The following is a 10,193-nucleotide window of genomic DNA, read 5'->3' as shown; positions in this document are numbered from 1 at the left end:
TATTGGCATTAGTGCCTAGCATGCTGCGATGACCAATTAGTTAGGCCCCATTCGCAACGTGTTGATTGCAACCCAGGAAATTTCACACTTATGTAGACACTCCAATGTGAACAAGGGAGTTATACTAGGATATTACCCCATCCTAGCACTTAAGGTCGAGATTGACATGAATAATTTGACATGACTGATCTCAAGATACACAAACTGTATTTGAGACGAAACCTGACATAAATAAATGATAGAAGTCCAGACGTAGCGTAACATGACATGAAATGTAAGACAACATATATGACATACTTTGAAACATAAACATAACAGAAAACATTTCATAACATGGCATACATATAACAGATAATATTCCATAACATGACATATATGTAATAGACAACAACTCAAAATATGACATACATGTAATAGATAACAATTCATAACATGTGACAGACAATATTTCATAACATGGTATACATGTGACAAGGAATATTACATGACATGACATACATGTAACATATGGCATACGTAATATGATACACTTGCAATAGATAGTAACATGTGACAGAATATATTATGTAAAAGATATGTATTTCACGACAGAATAATTTGTATAATAGATAAACATATAATGACATAACATGCCATGGCATATATAACAACAAAACTATATAAACTGTAGTTCTCTTGTGATTGAGCTGAAATATTACATATTTTTATATATTTTAATTCGTTCATTACATTATTATTAGTTTTAGATGGAAAAATGATTAAGATACATAAATCTGAGTTGTGATTTAAATTGATAAATAACATGATTTTTGCTTAATATTATAACTTGTGATTTAAATTGATAATGTTCCTTTACATGCATAACATACTTTTGATATTCTATTCTTTATTTTTATTTTATTTTATCTTATTTCTAATTTTTATTTTTATTTTTTTTTATATATGCTAAGAAATGAAAAGGTAATTAAAAAGGGCACGGCAACATATATATTACTTTTTGGGAGATTCAATTCACAGAAGGGATTTATTTTTATTCAGATTGGGACTTTGACCGAAGGCTACTTTTGAGCCAATGAATTGAATTCACGCCATAAGATATAATTCTTGCTGGAGCCGCTCACTACTGGATGAGAAGGAGACTTTGACCTACAAAAAAACTTTACTTTTTCTCTTGGAGGCGGCTTTTCATTAAAAACTCATGGAGTGCCGCACAACTATTTGGATGAAAGTTTCTCTCTTTCGGGGCATTAATTCACTCATGCCACACACTATTGTCATCGAGGAACTACAGCGCCTTTGAAGAACTCCTGAGGCAGCTACAGTCTAGCCTCCTCCACTACTTTCAATCTCTATCTTCGTTAATTTAGCTTGCTCTTTTTATTCTCTATTTTTTATTTAATTTGAATTTGAAGTTTATGATGTTTTACATTAGTCTTTTACGTTCCATTTAGACACTAAAAAAAATCTAAAAGTATGAATCTAGTCTATGACTAGTGCCTTTTTTATTTCCGTTGCACCCTTCCATTCATTGTACATACCACTACTTTTATTTGTGAAATTTTTCACCATTTTATATGAGTTTAGATTTAAACAACTTTCCCCGAGGAGACGATCTAGGAATTTTATTTCTAATTATTACACAACATCCTCCTGCACTTGGGATAACCTCTGTGCTACTCATTTTTGAGTGAGTCAAGTTTTTGGCGCCATTGCTAGGGATAGTTGTCTAATTTAAATTTAAACTCGTTATTTTTTATTTTTCACTATCTTATCTCTGATTACAAATTTCATTTGCCATCTACCACATAGTCGCTTGAACCATATATATGCTATTTAGACTGATGTTTCATGTCATGGGTGAGAGACAGTTCAAATAGGTTGCTTAGAGTTATATCGAGCATTGAGAGTAGTATACACAATTCAGAGATAGATAGCTCTTCTGTCTCTTCTATGAGCGAGGATATTGAAATTGAACAAAATATGGTTGCACCTGCACCACGTACTCTTAAGGATTATTTACAACCAACTCGTACCACTGTACCTTTATGTATTGTTTTACCCAATGATTCACCTAATTTTTCTATTAAGCATGGTATGATGTCAGTGATACCTCAGTTCCACGTGATGGATTTTGAGAGACCCTACCAGCATCTGACAGATTTTGAGTTGGCTTGCACTACTTTTATTACTAGGGCCATCACTAATGAATTTATTTGACTTCATTTATTTCCTTTTTCTTTAAAGGATAAAGCAAAAATTTGGTTTAATTATTTGAGGCCTAATTCTATCTCTAGTTGGTCTGATATGCAACGTGAATTCTTACAAATTTTTTTCCTTTTCAGAGAACTCAGTTTTTTCAAGAGCAAATCAGCCAATTCAATCAGAAACCTAATGAGACTTTTTAGGCTAGTTGGGAAAAATTTAAAAATTTGGTAAACATTGGTCTACATTATGGTTTCAAATCTTAGAGGTTGGTGAGCTATTTTTACACTGGTTTCACTCCAGAATGCAAGCAATTTGTTCAAATGATGTGTAATGGAGAATTCTTTAGCAAGGAACCAGATGAATCACTATCATTTTTTTACTATCTTGCTGAGAGCGCACAATAATGGAACACTGGGACTGATCGAGTGCTGTTAACAGCACAGCCACTAAGGGCTATTTCTGCAGAGGGAAAATATGAACTTAAGGAGGACACTGATGTTCAAGCCCGAGTAGCTGCATTAACTAGAAGACTGGAGGTCATGGAAATGGAAAAAGTGATGTCTGTGAAAGTAGTAGAGGCATGCTCTATATGCGCTGATTCAAACCATAAGACCCAAGACTGCTCAATTATGCCAGTATTTCAAGAAAGTGGGTTTGAGTAGATGCAATAAGCTAACTGGGTTAACAGAGCACATAATCAGCCTTTTTCAACACATATAATCCGAGGTAGAGGAATCACCCAAATTTCTCATGGAAAAATGATCAGTGTGGCCGATCTCCACCTTCTTCTCAGCAACCATTTCATCAGAGTGCTCCTCAGCACCAGTACTAGCCATATCAGAGTTCTTAGAGCTATCCTTTTGTAGCACCTCCTGGATTTCAACCTCATGTAGTTGCACAGAGTTCTCAAACTCAATCATCTACAAAGAAGTCTCTAGACGACAGTATGGCACAGATAGACAATACACTTTAGCAATTCATGCAGATTCAGGCCACCACAAACAATCAGAACACTCAGGCCATAAATGAGTTGTGTGGCACTATTAATAAGATGAGCACTCCAGAAAATCAAAAATTTTCAGCACAACCTTAGCCTAATCCTCAAGTATAAAGGCAACAATAACAGAAAGTGCATAGTGTCTTGAGAGACGTTATTCAGACAACGAAGACCGTTCTTACTTTAAGAAGTGGGAAGGAAGTTCCCCAACCTGAGATGATCATGGATAGACAGGTAGTTGGTTCTAAACTTGAAGATGTAACATAGATTGATGACGCTGAGAAAGAACCAAAGGAAGTGAGGCTAGAGTCAAAGAAGCCTATGAGTGGAAAGGCTAAAACTAGTTAGGGGTACCAACCTGTGGTTCCCTATCCCATACTGAGATTCAGGAGATTTTCAAGCAAGTAAAGATCAATATTCCACTCTTGGATGCCATACAACAAGTGCCTTCATATGCAAAAGTTTTGAAGGACATGTGCACAGTGAAGAGGAAGTTGAATGTGAAGAAGAGAGCCTTCCTAACAGAGTAAGTTAGTGCACTAATATTGAGTCAGACTCCTCAGAAGTTTTGAGATCCCGGCTCTCCCCACATTTCCATTATGATTGGTGAGTCACGCATTGTGAGAGCTCAACTTGATCTGGGAAGTAGTGTGAACTTGTTACCATTCTCAGTGTATGAGCAATTGGGATTGGGTGAGTTAAAAAGGACTTCCATCATGTTACAGTTGGCTGACAGATCAGTTAAAGTGTCGAGGGGTATAGTTGAAGATGTGCTGGTCCAGGTGGACAAATTTTATTACCCAATGGATTTTGTAGTTCTTGACATGCAGTAGTCAGTATCCACTATTCACCATGTGCCTATCATCTTTGGACGTCCATTCCTTGCTACTTCGAATGCACTTATCAATTGTCGAAATGGAGTACTAAAACTCACTTTCGGGAATATGACATTGGAGATGAATGTGTTCAGTGCTTGCAAGATGCCTAGTGGATGCGACGATTCTGATGTGCATGTTGTTGATATGATGTATGATTTTGACATTTCAGAGCTGTTATCAGTTTTTGATTCTGAGAGTGCATCTGAGGATGGTTTTCTTGAGTAGTCTGAAGCTCCTTTTGAGACAATTCCTATGTTATTAGAGTTGATAGAATCAAATGGGTAGTTGACATAGACATCTTCAGTTATCATATGTGAGTTACACGAGTAATTGGCAAAGGCTAGTCTTTGAACTTCTTGATTTACCAGGAGTCATGAAATCATCAGAAGAAGAAATCCCAATACTAGAGTTGAAGCCACTACCCGAGAACTTGAAGTATGTTTTTCTAGACCTAATTGAGGATACATTTCCAGTGGTCATTTGTTCTCATTCGAAGTAGGAAGCATAATTATTAACTGTGAAGCCCCCAAATCCCCACGCCTGGCACAGGGAAATCGAGACGTCCAGATGATGATATCATGGGTCACCACCCTATCAACGAGTGCCAAGTCTGTACATAAGCAATGAATGTGCACGAGAAACACGCAGCAAATAGCAAAGTCAATAAATAAGTACCAGAATTTTTTTTTAATTTAATACAAAGCTGTTTAAAACATACGTAAAGAAATATTACAAAACACAAATATATTTTTAAACCAAACAACAAAGCTTAAACTTTAACTCAGAACTCCAGCGGAGCCGCATCCTCGGGCTCAGCCTCCTCCTCTTCCTCGAACCCTGCATCAAAATCTACGGAACCAAAAATGGTAACGCAGGTAAGTAAAATCCAAACACCACTAGAAAAATATATAAAACTCAAACAATATGCATGAAAGAAAAAACAATGCACATGTCCCGTAAAACTATTTTTTCCACGCACGCCAAAAACCCATTTGGCCCACAAAAACATAACGCTTAAAACCAAGTCTTGCCATTATCCCAAATAATGGCCCAAACCACCATTTTCCCAGAAAATGGATCAAAAGCCTCATGCCAAACCTCGCCATTTTTCCAGAAAATGGCCCGCATCCGAAAACCATAAAAACGATCCAATTATGCATGCACCATGATCTCCCCTAGGGATCATCCACACACCCTGGCTCTGTGCCACACTGCAAGTAACGACTACGCATGTGACACCTAAACGAGCGATGCCCAGACTCGCGCCCAGCGCGTACCTGGTCAGGCCATCCTCTAGTCCCCGCCACTCTAGGGACCACGGAGTCGACACGACAGCGTTACCGTATCGTGCGATCTGGTCGTTGCCCTGCGACAACCCAGGAGACGTCACTCAGTATTATCCACTCCCGAGTGACCAGAGGAGTTCCACCGAGATAATAACCCATCCCGGCTTGGGCTCGTGAGACACACACTCCCAAAATCCATTTATGCCAATAAAATGGAATTTTCTCAATTTAATTAAAATGCACATGTATGTATTATGTAACGCACGCCTCATGGCTCAAATAACCAAGCAATCACAAACAACAAAAACCAAGCACTCCGTCCTCAAACCATCCAACCCCTAAAGTCATCGGACTCAATCCAGAATCAGCCAACCAACAGAAAATATTTATTGTATGAGCAAAATATATTTAAATCTAAAAGTAGGGTTTAGAAAATACTTACAGCGCTATATGGTATTTTTTGAAAGCTTGCGACGTTGCAAACGACGGAAGAAAAGCAACGTAACAGTGAAATTTCATTGTGGCCGTGGGTTGTAAAATACTCACTTTTGAACGGGGGCAAACCAAAGCTCGAGATTGATAGGGAATGGTCTAGGGATGTTTATGAAGCTAAGGGAAGTGAAGTTTGGCCGTGGGTGGCGGCGAAAACGGCGGAGGAAGGCCAAAATACCCAAATTGGAAAGCTAGCTTGTGGGAACTGTTCCGGTGACTTATTGAGGCCGGAAACGGGTGGGTTAGGACAGCAATGAGTCAGTGATGAAGTGGTGAAGAGGTGGTGGCTGGAGGTGGAGCAACGGCGGCAAATCGGGGCTAAAACTGTGCGGCTTGATGATGGTTTTTCGGCTAAACGGCGACTCCGTTGGCGGTGGAAATTTGTGGGGTGGTTCACCGGAGGGAGGGGAAGAGATTGGTGGTGGTAGTGTTGCACACGGTGGCCGGCGGCGGTGGGTCTGGGTGGTTGGAACGTTTGGCGTGAAGGAGAGGAGAGAGAGAGAAACGCACGGGGAGGGGGAAAACGCACGGGAAAGGGGAGGGAAAAAGAAAGAAAAAGAAAAAGAAAGAAAAGAGAAAAAAGAGAAAAGGGGAAAAGAGAAAAGAAAAGATGGAGGAAAGAAATGAGGTACAATCCTCACTCCGGAAACCAAAACAGATCTGCCGAAAACGAGATTAAAAATCGTAAAACGACTAAATAAATTAAATACAACATCAAATAAATTAAAAACCAATTTAAAACACAATAATTTAAAATAAATAAACCACTATATTAATTAAATTAAAAACAACCCTTCAGTGAAAATACACGTAAAAGCGGGTCATCACATCCTCCCCCCTTAAAAACAAATTTCATCCTCGAAATTTGCAAGATCAAACACCAACTTGAAACAAACCACATGATTCCACATAAAACCACATGTGACCAAGATTAAGAGATGTACCGTCTTTTACTCAAACAAGTATGGGTACTGCTCCCTCATATCGGCCACTCGCTCCCAAGAGAAATATTGAGCTAACGGATCTCCCCATGCTACCTTAACCAAAGGTATCGTCTTGGACCTCAACTGTTGCTCCCAAGAGACTACGAATGGCTTATGCGGTTCTGGGAACGCTAACACTGGTGCAGTTGTCAACTTGTTTTTCAATTCTTGGAAGCTTCTCTCACACTTATCTGACCAAACAAATTATGCATTCTTCTGAGTCAAAGCTGTGAGAGGTCCGGATAGGCGAGCAAATCCCTCCACAAATCTTCGATAATATCTGGCAAGTCCCAAGAAACTCCGGATCTCGCACACTGTAGTCGAACGCTGCCATGACAAAATGGCTTCCACCTTATTAGGATCAACAGCCACTCCGTCTCGGGAAATCACATGCTCAAGAAATCTGACTTCCTCCAACCAGAATTCACACTTGCTAAGCTTGGCATACAACTGGTGTTCTCTCAATTTCACAAAGATGATACACATGCTCTTCAACATCTCGGGAATAAATCAGAATGTCGTCAATGAATACTACCACAAAGGAATCCAGATAAGGTCAAAATACTCGATTCATTAAATCCATGAAAGCAACAGGGGCATTGGCTAATCCAAACGGCATCACCTTAAATTCATAATGCCCATATCTCGACTTGAAAGCAGTTTTGGGCACATCCTTGTTCCTTATCTTCAACTGGTAGTATCCCGACCTCAAATCTATCTTCGAGAACACAGCTGCTCCTTGAAGCTGATCAAACAAATCATCGATCCGTGGGAGAGGATATTTATTTTTGATGGTCACCTTATTTAATTCCCGATAATCAATGCACATACAGAGGGTTCCATCTTTCTTTTTAACAAACAGCACTGGCGCACCCCACGGCGAAGTACTAGGCTGAATGAACGTCCCCTTATCTACCAGCTCTTGCAACTGAATCTTCAACTCTTTTAATTCAGCCGGTGCCATGCGGTAAGGAGCTTTATGTACAGGAGCCGCTCCAGGTTCCAAGTCTATAACAAACTCCATTTCTCAAATAGGGGGTAGTCCAGGCAAGTCATCCACAAATACATCGGGGAATTCTTCCACAACTGGAATGTCTACCAAAGACCTCTTCTCAGATGGCATGGACACCATCTGGACTAAGAATGCTTCCGCTCCCCATGCAATCTCTCTTCTTGCTTGAATTGCTGATATAATCACCGGCTTTTCTTTTAGCTTACTTCCCGTAAATTCCAGACAATCACCAGCTGGAAGCTGAAAGCTAATTATCCGACTTCTACAATTAATACTTGCAGAATATCAGTATAGCCAATCCATCTCGAGGATGATATCAAAATCCAACAGCTTAAACACCACCAAATCAGCATCCAAGAACCTTCATTCAAAATTTAATGGGCATCCCAAAGCAACTTTGGAACACCACACCATTTCACCATTGGGTAGAGCCACTACCATTGACTTCAGCAAAGGTTCCGTGACCAAATTACACATCCGCGCAAATGTGGAAGATACAAATGACTGTGAAGCACCCGAATCAAACAAAGTGCAAGCATAAAACTCATATAAACGGACTCTCCCTGAACCAAACACATAAACCCATGAAATCCAAATACACAAAGAAATCAAAGCACACCAAAAATCAAATCCAACATAAAATTAAATTAAATCCATACCTGTAATTACTCTAGCATCATGGGTCGTTGGTGCCTGATCATCCACATCTCCGGGTGTGACAGCATAAACTTGGGCTTGCACTGCTTGTCTTGAATTTGTTCTTCCACCGCGTCTACCTCTACGGCTTCCTTGAATTGGCCTCGGACACTCACGGGCAAAGTGACCCTGCTGGCCACGATTATAGCATTGAGCCCCACCAAAAGGGCACTCACCCACGTGGGCTCTATTACAAACTCCGCAAAATGGCACACGTCCTCCCATACAAACACCTGAGGATGCTTGCGGTCAAGTTCCGGTCCGCTGAACAAATTTCTGAGGTGAACCCGAGCTGCTTCCTTCACCAGAAAAACTCCGCCTCTTATGTCCTGGAGGGGAGCCCATACTCAGATTATTCTCTCGCTCCACAAGGGTGGCCACATCCACTAAGTCCTGAAAAGTGGATATCCAGTGACTGACCACCATACGGCGTATATCAGGGCGTAGTCCCTCCTGGAAATGCTCAGCTCGCATTTCCTCTGTGGTGATAAGGTGGGGAGCAAATCGCCCAAGTTCTATAAATCTTTGGGCATACTGTTCCACTGTCATGCTCCCTTGGACCAAACTTGAGAACTCTCTTGCCTTTTGCTTCCTTACAGAAGCGGGAAAGAAGCGATCATTAAACTCTTTCTTGAAGCGCTGCCAGGTCACAGCAGCGAAAGATCCCAATTCTGATTCTAGCATTACCCTCTTGGTATCCCACCAATCAAAAGCATTGTGTTGCAACAGATAGCTGGCGTAGAGTACTTGTTGCGCCTCGGTGCAACCACACACCTCAAAAGTTCTTTCCAAGTCTTTGATCCACTTTCCAACTTGAAGTGGATCCTCTTCTCCAGTGAAGTGTGGAGTTCTATGCGCCAGAAAGTGCTCATAAGTGCATCCAGCTTGCACCATACCACTAGGCCCTCCTGGGTATAGCCAAGGCCCTCTCTGATGTGGCCAAGGACCTCCTGGTTGTGGCCAAAGCCCTCCTTGTTGTGGACCAGGCCCTCCTTGTTGTGGCCAGGGACCCCCTTGTTGTGGCCAAGGACCCCCTTGTTGTGGCCAAGATCCTCCTTGTTTGTGGCCAAGGCCCTACCTGCTGTGGCCTAAAATTCTGCTGCATGAACTCCGTCATCTGTCGTATTGCTTGGGCTATGGAGTCATCTCTCAATGTATCGTCCCGTGGCTCCTGAGTAGATTTCCTTGGTCTCACCATTTTTTTCCTGCCACAACACAACCTTTGACCCCCTTTAAGAAAAACAGATAAAACCAACATAAAACCAAAAAAACCAAAACCAACACCTCATAGCAAGAAACAAAAGAAACCAGCATGCAATAACATAACTAAATAAATAAAAACAAGCAAACAAGTTCAAAAAAATAAAACAAATCAAATAGCAACTTTACTTAACATAATTTTTAAAACACAACTTTAAAAACATTCTGGTACGACATGTGGTTTTACCCAGAGCCAAACCACTCTGATACCACCTGTGCCGCCCCCAAATCCCCACGCCTGGCACGAAAAAATTGAGACATCCGGATGATGACATCACGGGTCACCACCCTATCGACGAGTGCCAAGTGTGTGCATAAGCAACAAATGTGCACGAGAAACACGCAGCGAATAGCAAAGTCAATAACTAAGTATCAAAATTTTTT

The sequence above is a fragment of the Carya illinoinensis genome, chromosome 13 (assembly GCF_018687715.1).
Source record: "Carya illinoinensis cultivar Pawnee chromosome 13, C.illinoinensisPawnee_v1, whole genome shotgun sequence".
Taxonomy (NCBI): Eukaryota; Viridiplantae; Streptophyta; class Magnoliopsida; order Fagales; family Juglandaceae; genus Carya; species Carya illinoinensis.
The sequence above is the reverse complement of the archived record's forward strand: the minus strand, read 5'-3'. Positions refer to the sequence as shown.